This window comes from Pseudophryne corroboree, chromosome 11 (genome assembly GCF_028390025.1).
Source record: "Pseudophryne corroboree isolate aPseCor3 chromosome 11, aPseCor3.hap2, whole genome shotgun sequence".
NCBI lineage: Eukaryota > Metazoa > Chordata > Amphibia > Anura > Myobatrachidae > Pseudophryne > Pseudophryne corroboree.
In genome coordinates, this window is record NC_086454.1 from 5018770 (window position 1) to 5032464 (window position 13695).

The 13695-nt window shown below is 47.7% G+C and overlaps 1 protein-coding gene across 2 annotated transcripts in view; it reads left to right on the forward strand.

Annotated features, from left to right (window-relative positions):
• TSPAN18 (tetraspanin 18) overlaps positions 1 to 13695 on the forward strand; it is a 218390-nt gene that overhangs the window by 136526 nt on the left and 68169 nt on the right. The window contains exon 1 of one of the 2 annotated variants that reach the window (XM_063946055.1): positions 7729 to 7895. The exons of the other annotated variant lie outside the window; for it this stretch is intronic. The gene's annotated coding sequence lies outside the window, so the exon portion shown is untranslated. Of the gene's footprint in view, positions 1 to 7728; positions 7896 to 13695 lie in introns of those variants that run through there. 2 annotated transcript variants of the gene reach the window in all.

The window sequence follows — 13695 nt, forward strand, 5'->3', positions numbered from 1 at the left end:
CTCTGGCATCAAGAGTAAATGCGATGTCCATATCTGCAAGAAGATGTTTATGGACACGACAGTGGTCAGGGGATGCAGATTCCAAACGGCACAAAGATGTATTGCCGTATAAAAGGGGAGGAGTTATTTGGGGTCGGTCCATGGGACCTGGTGGCCACGGCAACTGCTGGAAGATCCACCGTTTTTTACCCTAAGTCACATCTCTGCAGAAAAAGACACAGTCTTTTCAGCCTCAGTCTTTTCGTCCCTATAAGATATCTGCCCAGGGATAGAGGAAAGGGAAGAAGACTGCAGCAGGCAGCCCATTCCCAGTAACAGAAGCCCTCCACCGCTTCTACTAAGTTCTCAGCATGACGCTGGGACCGTACAGGACCCCTGGATCCTACAAGTAGTATCAAAGGGGCACAGATTGGAATGTCGAGGCGTTTCCCCCCTCGCAGGTTCCTGTAGTCTGCTGTACCAATGTCCCCCTCCGACAGGGAGGCAGTATTGAAAACAATTCACAAGCTGTATTCCCAGCAGGTGATAATAAAATTACCCCTCCTACAACAAGGAAAGGGGTATTGTTCCACACTATAGGGTGGTACTGAAGCCAGAAGGCTAGGTGAGACCGATTCTAAATCTGAAAAATTTGAACACTTACAAGGGTTCAAATCCAGATGGAGTCACTCAGAGCAGTGATAGCGAACTGGGAACAAGGGGACTATATGGGGTCCCGGGACATCAGGGATGCTTACCTCCATGTCCCAAAATTTGCTTTTCTCACCAAGGGTACCTCAGGTTCGTGGTACAGAACTGTCACTATCAGTTTCAGACGATGCCGTTGGAGTGTCCAAGGCACCCCGGGTCTTTACCAAGGTAATGACCGAAATGAGGATTCGTCTTCAAAGAAAATGGACGACCTCCTGATAAGAACAAGGTCCAGAGAACAGTTGGAGGTCGGAGTAGCACTATCTCACGTAGTTCTACGACAGCACGGGTGGATTCTAAATATTCCAAAACCGCAGTTGTTCCGACGACACGTCTGCTGGTCCTAGGGATGATTCTGGACACAGTCCAGGAAAAGGGTGTTTCTCCCAGAGGAGAAAGCCAGGGAGTTATCCGAGCTAATCGGGATCCTCCTAAAACCAGGAAAAGTGTCAGTGCATCATTGCACAAGAGTCCTGGTAAAAAAATGGTGGCTTATTACGAAGCGCTTCCATTCGGCAGATTTCACGCAAGAACTCTTCAGTGGGATCTGCTGGACAAATGGTCCGGATCGCATCTTCAGATGCATCAGCGGATAACCCTATATCCAAGGACAAGGGTGTCTCTCCTGTGGTGATTACAGAGTGCTCATCTTCTAGAGGGCCGCAGATTCGGCATTCAGGATTGGATGCTGGTATCCACGGAGGCCAGCCTGAGAGGCTGGGGAGCAGTCACACAAGGAAAAAATTTCCAGGGAGTGTGATCAAGTCTGGAGAATTCTCTCCACATAAATATACTGGAGCTAAGAGCAAATTTGTAATGCTATAAGCTTAGCAAGGCCTCTGCTTCAAGGTCAGCCGGTATTGATCCAGTGGGATAACATCACGGCAGTCGCCCACGTAAACAGATAGGGCGGCACAAGAAGCAGGAGGGCAGTGGTCAAAACTGCAAGGATTTTTCGCTAGACGGAAAATCATGTGATAGCACTGTCAGCAGTGTTCATTCCGGGAGTGGACGACTGGGAAGCAGACTTCCTCAGCAGGCACGACCTCCACCCGGGAGAGTGGGAACTTCATCGGGAAGTTTTCCGCATGATTGTGAACCGTTGGGAAAGACCAAAGGTGGAAATGATGGCGTCCCGCCCGAACAAAAAACGGGACAGGTATTGCGCCAGGTCACGAGACCTTCAGGCGATAGCTGTGGACGTCCTGGTAACACCGTGGGTGTAACAGTCGGTGTATGTGTTCCCTCTTCTGCTTCTCATAACCAAGGTATTGAGAATTATAAGACGTAGAGGAGTAAGAACTATACTCGTGGCTCCGGATTGGCCAAGAGGGACTTGGTACCCGGAACTTCAAGAGATGCTCACAGAGGACTAATGGCCTCGGGAGCTAAGATGGGATTTGCTTTCAGCAAGAACCATGTCTGTTCCAAGAGGAACCGTGGCATCTGCCTCTAAGAAAGGACCTGCTCCAGCAGGGACCTTGTCTGTTCCAAGACTTACCGCGACTGCGTTTGACGGCATGGCGGTTGAACGCCGGATCCTAAGGGAAAAGGCATTCCGGAAGAGGTCATACCTACCCTGGTCAGAGCCAGGAAGGAGGTGACCGCACAACGTTATCACCACATGTGGTGAAAATATGTTGCGTGGGTGAGGCCAGGAAGGCCCCACGAAAAAATTTCAACTAGGTCGATTTCTGCACTTCCTGAAAACAGGAGTGTCTATGAGCCTCAAATTGGGGTCCATTAAGGTTCAAGTTTCGGCCCTGTAGATTTTCTTCCAGAAAAAAAAAAAAAAAAAAATTGGCTTCAATTCCTGAAGTCCAGACGTTTGTCAAGGGAGTATTGCATATACAGCCCCTTGTGTGCCTCCAGTGGCACCGTGGGATCTCAACGTAGTGTTGGGATTCCTCAAATCATATTGGTTTGAACCGATCAAATCTGTGGATTTGAAATATCTCACATGGAAAGGGACCATGTTGTGGCCCTGGCCTCGGCCAGGCGATTGTCAGAATTGGGGGCTTTGTCTTAAAAAAAAGCTCATATTTGTTTTTCCATTCGGACAGGGCAGAACTGCGGACTCGTCCCCAGTTTCTTCCTAAGGTGGTGTCAGCGTTTCGCCTGAAACAACATATTGTGGTGCCTGCGGCTACTAGGGACTTGGAGGACTCCAAGTTGCTGGACGTTGTCGGGGCCCTAAAAATAGATATATATATATATATATATATATATATATATATATATATATATATATATATATATATATAATTTCTAGGACGGCTGGAGTCAGAAAGTCTGACTTGCTGTTTATATTGTATGCACCCCAAAAGATGGGTGCTCCTGCTTATAAGCAGACTATTGCTCGTTGGATTTGTAGTACAATTCAGCTTGCACAGTCTGTGGCAGGCCTGCCACAGCCAAAATCTGTCAATGCCCATTCCACAAGGAAGGTGGGCTCATCTTGGGCGGATGCCCGAGGGGGTCTCGGCTTTAAAATTTTGCCGAGCAGCTACGTGGTCAGGGGGGAACACGTTTGTAAAATTCTACAAATTTGATACCCTGGCTGAGGAGGACCTGGAGTTCTCTCATTCGGTGCTGCAGAGTCACCCGCACTCTCCCGCCCGTTTGGGAGCTTTGGTATAATCCCCATGGTCCTGACGGAGTCCCCAGCATCCACTAGGACGTTAGAGAAAATAAGATTTTACTTACCGATAAATCTATTTCTCGTAGTCCGTAGTGGATGCTGGGCGCCCATCCCAAGTGCGGATTGTCTGTATTACTTGTACATAGTTATTGTTACAAAAATCGGGTTATTATTGTTGTGAGCCATCTTTTTTAGAGGCTACTTCATTGTTATCATACTGTTAACTGGGTTCAGATCACAAGTTGTACGGTGTGATTGGTGTGGCTGGTATGAGTCTTACCCGGGATTCAAGATCCTTCCTTATTGTGTACGCTCGTCCGGGCACAGTACCTAACTGAGGCTTGGAGGAGGGTCATAGGGGGAGGAGCCAGTACACACCATGTGATCCTAAAAGCTTGCTTTTGTGCCCTGTCTCCTGCGGAGCCGCTAATCCCCATGGTCCTGACGGAGTCCCCAGCATCCACTACGGACTACGAGAAATAGATTTATCGGTAAGTAAAATCTTATTTTTACTGCACTTGTGTCTATGAGACGGGTGTAGTATGAGTGGCCGGCGGCTGGGATCCCGGGGGCAAGCATACCGGTGCCCGGATCCCAATCGCCGGCATACCGACAGCTGGGCGAGCGCTAATGAGCCCCTTGCAGACTCGCGCTCGCCATGCTTCGGACACGGCTATTTATTCTCTCTCCAGGGGGGTCGTGGACCCCCAAGAGGGAGAATATGTGTCGGCATGTTATTTTATGTTGTGTAATAGCCGCAGTCCTCCTGCGGATATCGGGAACACTATTATACTCTGCATTATTCTATGTTGTGTAATAGCCGCTGTCCTCCTGCGGATATCGGGAACACTATTATACTCTGCATTATTCTATGTTGTGTAATAGCCGTTGTCCTGCGGATATCGGGAACACTATTACACCCGGCATTATTCTATGTTGTGTAATAGCCTCTGTCCTCCTGCGGATATCGGGAACACTATTATACTCTGCATTATTCTATGTTGTGTAATAGCCGTTGTCCTGCGGATATCGGGAACACTATTACACCCGGCATTATTCTATGTTGTGTAATAGCCGCTGTCCTCCTGCGGATATCGGGAACACTATTATACTCTGCATTATTCTATGTTGTGTAATAGCCGCTGTCCTCCTGCGGATATCGGGAACACTATTATACTCTGCATTATTCTATGTTGTGTAATAGCCGCTGTCCTCCTGCGGATATCGGGAACACTATAATACCCGGCATTATTCTATGTTGTGTAATAGCCGCTGTCCTCCTGCGGATATCGGGAACACTATTATACTCTGCATTATTCTATGTTGTGTAATAGCCGCTGTCCTCCTGCGGATATCGGGAACACTATTATACTCTGCATTATTCTATGTTGTGTAATAGCCTCTGTCCTCCTGCGGATATCGGGAACACTATTATACTCTGCATTATTCTATGTTGTGTAATAGCCTCTGTCCTCCTGCGGATATCGGGAACACTATTATACTCTGCATTATTCTATGTTGTGTAATAGCCGCTGTCCTCCTGCGGATATCGGGAACACTATTATACTCTGCATTATTCTATGTTGTGTAATAGCCTCTGTCCTCCTGCGGATATCGGGAACACTATTATACTCTGCATTATTCTATGTTGTGTAATAGCCTCTGTCCTCCTGCGGATATCGGGAACACTATTATACTCTGCATTATTCTATGTTGTGTAATAGCCGCTGTCCTCCTGCGGATATCGGGAACACTATTATACTCTGCATTATTCTATGTTGTGTAATAGCCGCTGTCCTCCTGCGGATATCGGGAACACTATTATACTCTGCATTATTCTATGTTGTGTAATAGCCGCTGTCCTCCTGCGGATATCGGGAACACTATTATACTCTGCATTATTCTATGTTGTGTAATAGCCTCTGTCCTCCTGCGGATATCGGGAACACTATTATACTCTGCATTATTCTATGTTGTGTAATAGCCGCTGTCCTCCTGCGGATATCGGGAACACTATAATACCCGGCATTATTCTATGTTGTGTAATAGCCGCTGTCCTCCTGCGTATATCGGGAACACTATTATACTCTGCATTATTCTATGTTGTGTAATAGCCTCTGTCCTCCTGCGGATATCGGGAACACTATTATACTCTGCATTATTCTATGTTGTGTAATAGCCTCTGTCCTCCTGCGGATATCGGGAACACTATTATACTCTGCATTATTCTATGTTGTGTAATAGCCGCTGTCCTCCTGCGCATATCGGGAACACTATTATACTGTGCATTATTCTATGTTGTGTAATAGCCGCTGTCCTCCGGCGGATATCGGGAACACTATTATACTCTGCATTATTCTATGTTGTGTAATAGCCGCTGTCCTCCTGCGGATATCGGGAACACTATTATACTCTGCATTATTCTATGTTGTGTAATAGCCGCTGTCCTCCTGCGGATATCGGGAACACTATAATACCCGGCATTATTCTATGTTGTGTAATAGCCGCTGTCCTCCTGCGGATATCGGGAACACTATAATACCCGGCATTATTCTATGTTGTGTAATAGCCGCTGTCCTCCTGCGGATATCGGGAACACTATAATACCCGGCATTATTCTATGTTGTGTAATAGCCGCTGTCCTCCTGCGGATATCGGGAACACTATTATACTCTGCATTATTCTATGTTGTGTAATAGCCGCTGTCCTCCTGCGGATATCGGGAACACTATAATACCCGGCATTATTCTATGTTGTGTAATAGCCGCTGTCCTCCTGCGGATATCGGGAACACTATTATACTCTGCATTATTCTATGTTGTGTAATAGCCGCTGTCCTCCTGCGGATATCGGGAACACTATTATACTCTGCATTATTCTATGTTGTGTAATAGCCGCTGTCCTCCGGCGGATATCGGGAACACTATTATACTCTGCATTATTCTATGTTGTGTAATAGCCGCCGTCCTCCTGCGGATATCGGGAACACTATTATACTCTGCATTATTCTATGTTGTGTAATAGCCGCTGTCCTCCTGCGGATATCGGGAACACTATTATACTCTGCATTATTCTATGTTGTGTAATAGCCGCTGTCCTCCTGCGGATATCGGGAACACTATTATACTCTGCATTATTCTATGTTGTGTAATAGCCGCTGTCCTCCTGCGTATATCGGGAACACTATAATACCCGGCATTATTCTATGTTGTGTAATAGCCGCTGTCCTCCTGCGGATATCGGGAACACTATAATACCCGGCATTATTCTATGTTGTGTAATAGCCGCTGTCCTCCTGCGGATATCGGGAACACTATTATACTCTGCATTATTCTATGTTGTGTAATAGCCGCTGTCCTCCTGCGGATATCGGGAACACTATAATACTCTGCATTATTCTATGTTGTGTAATAGCCGCTGTCCTCCTGCGGATATCGGGAACACTATTATACTCTGCATTATTCTATGTTGTGTAATAGCCGCTGTCCTCCTGCGGATATCGGGAACACTATAATACCCGGCATTATTCTATGTTGTGTAATAGCCGCTGTCCTCCTGCGGATATCGGGAACACTATTATACTCTGCATTATTCTATGTTGTGTAATAGCCGCTGTCCTCCTGCGGATATCGGGAACACTATAATACTCTGCATTATTCTATGTTGTGTAATAGCCGCCGTCCTCCTGCGGATATCGGGAACACTATTATACTCTGCATTATTCTATGTTGTGTAATAGCCGCTGTCCTCCTGCGGATATCGGGAACACTATTATACTCTGCATTATTCTATGTTGTGTAATAGCCGCTGTCCTCCTGCGTATATCGGGAACACTATAATACCCGGCATTATTCTATGTTGTGTAATAGCCGCTGTCCTCCTGCGGATATCGGGAACACTATAATACCCGGCATTATTCTATGTTGTGTAATAGCCGCTGTCCTCCGGCGGATTTCGGGAACACTATTATACTCGGCATTATTTTATGTGGCGTTTCTGCTCTGTGATTACACAATAAGAATTAAGTCTTGCCCGCCGTAATAGATGTGTTTTGTGCGCTACATAAATTTCCATGGAAACAAATTTCCTTCTATTTTTATATCGGACAGCAAAATAAATCTCTGCCTCGCTCTCCTCCTGGAAGACAAGTGCCTCAGTCTCCGCTATAAACTCTCACATGAGTGCTGGCCAATTACTCCACAATAACCGCGCCGTCTCCTCATTGGCCGGCGCTGCTTTAATGGTCCCCGGTGATGAACCTCTTTACAGCAGATAGAGCTCTTAGGAAACCAAGTGGGACTTGTTGAGACATCGTACAGTCCCTGTGACATAACAGATCCATATCTGACCTCATACACCGTCTGCTGGGACTATTTACATGACCTGTTTGTATCTGGGATATTAGGCGGGTCATTAATTAGACAAGGAGAGGTCAGATATTGACTAATGGAGTACACTCGGCGTATACTGATGTAGCCAGCGTCAAATCTCCTGATAATGTTCAGCTGCCGCCGCCTTACGGGGACATAGATCTGTGTCATTCGCGTCCAATGTAATTCCCAAGGTGCGTTATGGTTCTGGGCAATAGTTTTCCACCAGCAAATGGCACCAATACGTGTATGTATATATAGGGTGTTTTACTTGATGTGTTCTCTGAATATCCTATGAGGAAGGATTTAAGATATTGCTTAAAATTGTCTACATTCCTCCACAACTTCATGGATGGAACATTATAAGAGAAATTACATCATAATGTCTATGTAACATGATGGATATGTCATTTTGTAAATTTTAATAAACTTTTATGAAGGAACAGTTCATGCTTTTGTTTTAAAATTGGTAATATTTGTGAAACCCATAGGGTTCTGTACATTCTACGGGTTACACTAATCCCTGGGCGCCAATTTCCCCCTTTTTTTTCCACATTTCTATACCTAGTTCAGTCTAACAAGGAACTTAGGGAAACAGGCTGCCCTTCTTAAGAAACTTTCTTATCTCATTCTATCTAATACCTATAAAATAGCGCAGGAGGAGAGTATTTGTTTGATATATATATATATATATATATATATATATATATATATATATATATATATATATATACTATATCTATATCTCAAATCATCATCATTTGTGCGACTTATTTTCTTTAATTTGTGAATTCTGCTACTCCATAGCCTGAGCCTATTATACCACGTTCCTCCATCTTTGGGGCTACGACGCGGTCTGATATTCCCAAGCCCAGGAACGTCAGATTCTATGTAAGTTATCCCCGTGCGTCCGGCTGCTCGCCGGAATGAGGTCTTATCGGAGCCTGCGTCCCAGTTCTTTGCTGAATCTGCAGGAAAACGTTAATTGTCACGTTATGAATTTGGGCAGAAATACGCTTAGTAGGACCCTTGTCCCATATTGCGCAGTTTCCGCCGGCTTCTGCCTGTTGGACCCTCCTATTGGCACAGGATCAGTCGAGGCTGCGATAACGACCTGTAAGACCTGATTGGAACTGCGCTGTCGCTTGTGCAGCCTGCAGCCGCTCGTAGTGATGGGAGTACCACCGTTTAATCCAACAAGCAAGGCCGCACACTGTTATTTTGTTTCTTCTCTGTCATCTATGATTCAGATGAGATTGTGATGAATAAAAGGCGGCTGCATCGTGCACGGACCAGATCCCCTCTCACTCCACTTACCGGCTGAGCGTTGTGTGATCTGTATATCCTGCGCAGAATGTCTTCATCGCGCCTTCTATCCAGAATAGTGCTGCGACAGGTGTCACCTGTTCATACAACATCAGTTGTCCCATGACACAATTCCCTGTGCAAACATCACAGCAGGCGGCCCCTGGGTCACTCGGGGCAAGTGAGGTTTGGGATCTCATGCCACCCCTGGTGTGACCTTACGGCCCCCTGAGACAGATAGTAACGATGGAGGACGCCATCTGCTGCACACACAGTACACAAACTGCCCGTTATCATGCGTCATCTTCTGTTCATCTGTGTGACCGCAATTCTGAAAATCATTGGCGTGTCACCAGCAGCACAGAGTATTTCAGGAAAAGGTGTTCTCTTACGCAGTGCTGTGTACATTATGGAAGGCAGAGCTGCATGTGACAGTGGCAGTGACATGATGTGAGGAGGGGAATGGAGGCAGCAGGAAGCCACAGACTGAGAGTTATATAGTGGGAGGAGCAGGGTCCCCAGCAGCACAGAGTATATCAGGAGATGAGGGATGTGTCAGTGAGGACAGGGCTGCATGTGACAGGGGCAGTTACATGATGTGAGGAGGGGAATGGAGGCAGCAGGAAGCCACAGACTGAGAGTTATATAGTGGGAGGAGCAGGGTCCCCAGCAGCACAGAGTATATCAGGAGATGAGTGATGTGTCAGTGAGGACAGGGCTGCATGTGACAGGGGCAGTGACATGATGTGAGGAGGGGAATGGAGGCAGCAGGAAGCCACAGACTGAGAGTTATGTAGTGGGAGGAGCAGGGTCCCCAGCAGCACAGAGTATATCAGGAGATGAGTGATGTGTCAGTGAGGACAGGGCTGCATGTGACAGGGGCAGTGACATGATGTGAGGAGGGGAATGGAGGCAGCAGGTAACCACAGACTGAGAGTTATATAGTATGAGGAGCAGGATCCCCAGCAGCACAGAGTATATCAGGAGATGAGTGATGTGTCAGTGAGGACAGGGCTGCATGTGACAGGAGCAGTGACATGATGTGAGGAGGGGAATGGAGGCAGCAGGAAGTCCCAGACTGAGAGTTATATAGTGGAAGGAGCAGGGTCCCCAGCAGCACATAGTATATCAGGAGATGAGTGATGTGTCAGTGAGGACAGGGCTGCATGTGACAGGGGCAGTGACATGATGTGAGGAGAGGAATGGAGGCAGCAGGAAGCTACAGACTGAGAGTTATATAGTGGAAGGAGCAGGGTCCCCAGCAGCACAGAGTATATCAGGAGATGAGTGATGTGTCAGTGAGGATAGGGTTGCATGTGACAGGGGCAGTGACATGATGTGAGGAGGGGAATGGAGGCAGCAGGAAGTCACAGACTGAGAGTTATATAGTGGAAGGAGCAGGGTCCCCAGCAGCACAGAGTATATCAGGAGATGAGTGATGTGTCAGTGAGGACAGGGCTGCATGTGACAGGGACAGTGACATGATGTGAGGAGGGGAATGGAGGCAGCAGGAAGCCACAGACTGAGAGTTATATAGTGGAAGGAGCAGGGTCCCCAGCAGCACAAAGTATATCAGGAGATGAGTGATGTGTCAGTGAGGACAGGGCTGCATGTGACAGGGGCAGTGACATGATGTGAGGAGGGGAATGGAGGCAGCAGGAAGCCACAGACTGAGAGTTATATAGTGGAAGGAGCAGGGTCCCCAGCAGCACAAAGTATATCAGGAGATGAGTGATGTGTCAGTGAGGACAGGGCTGCATGTGACAGGGGCAGTGACATGATGTGAGGAGAGGAATGGAGGCAGCAGGAAGCCACAGACTGAGAGTTATATAGTGGAAGGAGCAGGGTCCCCAGCAGCACAGAGTATATCAGGAGATGAGTGATGTGTCAGTGAGGACAGGGCTGCATGTGACAGGGGCAGTGATATGATGTGAGGAGGGGAATGGAGGCAGCAGGAAGCCACAGACTGAGAGTTATATAGTGGGAGGAGCAGAGTCTCCAGCAGCACAGAGTATATCAGGAGATGAGTGATGTGTCAGTGAGGACAGGGCTGCATGTGACAGGAGCAGTGACATGATGTGAGGGGGGGAATGGAGGCAGCAGGAAGCCAGAGTTATAAAGTGGAAGGAGCAGTGTCCCCCAGCACACAGGGCTGTGGTGAGTGTTGCCAAAGCTCATACAGATGTGGCCTTGTACATCTAGCCTCCCTTCTAGTTACGCCATGCCATAGTGCGACCTGGTAGCTCCAAGTGTTTTTTCGTGCAACTGTTTCCACTATAATGCATTTTATTCGCAGAATGTTTTTCTAGAAAATAATGTAATGTAGCATTTCGTATACAGATGCGGTCGCACACAGAATATAGGCATGCCGAATATCATTTTAATCAGCAGAGCCTGCTTGTGCGTCATATTCACATAGTGATGCGAATCGGACGTATTATTAGCAAAAAAAACAAAACAAAAAACACACGCTTGATGCTAATAGAGTGCACGGGACCCGTCCACTCTCACCCCAGTATCTCCCGCTGCGTGGCGTACTGAGGGAACATGTATGAGGACGCATCTGTACATAAAATGTCTGTCTGTCTCTTTCAGCTTGAAAATCTATCCTGAGATGGAATGTATAACTGATTGGAAAACGCATCACAAGGCTCTTAATATATATATATATATATATATATATATATATTATGAATGCAGCAGCACAAAGTAAATGTTTCTGTAGTTGTGATAAATTAGTTTCCATGTCAAATATAAGAACATATTAGAAATAATTCCATTCTTCTCATTTGCAACATTTGTCTGGCTTTTTATAAATTATCATTAATAATGGGATGTAGTTAAAATGCCGACGGACGGAATCGTGACGGTCGAAATACCGACACCAGAATCCTGAATGATGGCATAATGCCAGCGTCAAAATCCTGATGGAGCTCGGGATCCCGGCATTAAAATACCGACCCCTGGAATCCCGTTCTTCCAGCGGGACGTGCTGGTGTCCTGCCGGGGGGTAGGTTTAGGCATTAGAAGGGGGTTAGGGAGCAGGGACAGGAAGGGTATTGTTAGGGAAGGGCAGGGTTAGTGGGGAAGGGAGGGTTACGGTAGGGGCAGTGGAGGGTTAGCGGGGAAGGGAGGGTTACGGTAGGGGGCAGGGGAGGGTTAGTGGGGAAGGGAGGGTTACGGTAGGGGGCAGGGGAGGGTTACCGAGGAAGGAAGGGTTACGGTAGGGGCAGGGGAGGGTTACCGAGGAAGGAAGGGTTACGGTAGGGGGCAGGGGAGGGTTAGTGGGGAAGGGAGGGTTACGGTAGGGGCAGGGGAGGGTTAGCGGAGAAGGGAGGGTTACGGTAGGGGCAGTGGAGGGTTAGTGGGGAAGGGAGGGTTACGGTAGGGGCAGTGGAGGGTTAGTGGGGAAGGGAGGGTTACGGTAGGGGGCAGGGGAGGGTTAGTGGGGAAGGGGAGGGTTACGGTAGGGGGCAGGGGAGGGTTATTGGGGAAGGGAGGGTTACGGTAGGGGGCAGGGGAGGGTTACCGAGGAAGGAAGGGTTACGGTAGGGGGCAGGGGAGGGTTAGTGGGGAAGGAAGGGTTACGGTAGGGGGCAGGGGAGGGTTACGGTAGGGGCAGGGAAGGGTTAGCGGGGAAGGGAGGGTTACTGTAGGGGCAGTGGAGGGTTAGCGGGGAAGGGAGGGTTACGGTAGGGGGCAGGGGAGGGTTAGCGGGGAAGGGAGGGTTACGGTAGGGGGCAGGGGAGGGTTAGTGGGGAAGGGAGGATAACAGTCGGGGGTAGGGGAGGGTTAGAGACCTTTTAGAGGGCCTGCCGGGATTCTGACCGTCGGCATATCATACTGAATCATGAATAATGACCCTGGCTTCCTCCATAGATCCCCACAAGCCGCAGAGACCATCCAACATTCATTACGTTATTGGGCTTATGAAATAGCGCAGAGACTCCCTACTGGTGAAAGGGGCTCATTCTCTACACCCAAGTTAGCGGCGTTATGCCGGTGATAAGGTTCATCGTCTGATTCTGCATAGCCTTATTAGTTGAAAAGGGCATTTTTCTAATGCGTACATTCCTTAAATGATTATATTTTTATGTAACTTCATCTTTTTAAACGATTTTACTTTCAATTTAGAGCTGACAACCCAAATCTGCGCTTTCATTTTTGCTGCGCAGCGGTGGAAACTGCTCCGATAAAGCGGTAAATGAACACTTAGTGATCCCAAGGGCAGACTAGGTTGGCCAAGTGGTTCTTAGCAGCCTCCACTGTACATTTTGCGGTTTCCATGCCGCAGTCTGGCAGTAACCAGTCTTCCCCACCCCATACTACACCTCTACACTGACATTAAGCGTTCCGTAATGTGCCCTGCCACCCGCACATAACCAGCCAGCCCGAGCCGCACGCAGCCGGCAGAACACACTAAATGTAATGTACTCTCCCAGCCTTCGGGGCTAAAAGCTTTTCATTAATGATAATGGCAGCCAGCGGTAGGACACGCCATAATTAGACTAAGTACAGCCGGCCGGCTGCTGGTTTTACTGCATTGTTTGTTTAATGGAAGAGTATTTTATTGACTTTCTCAGTAATTGGATATTTTTCCTCCCTGTGTTATGTGGGCCGAGGCTAGCCAGTAATAGCGCTCAGCGTTGTTTTCCGAGGAGTTGGCAGATGGGGATCCGCGGGATCCTG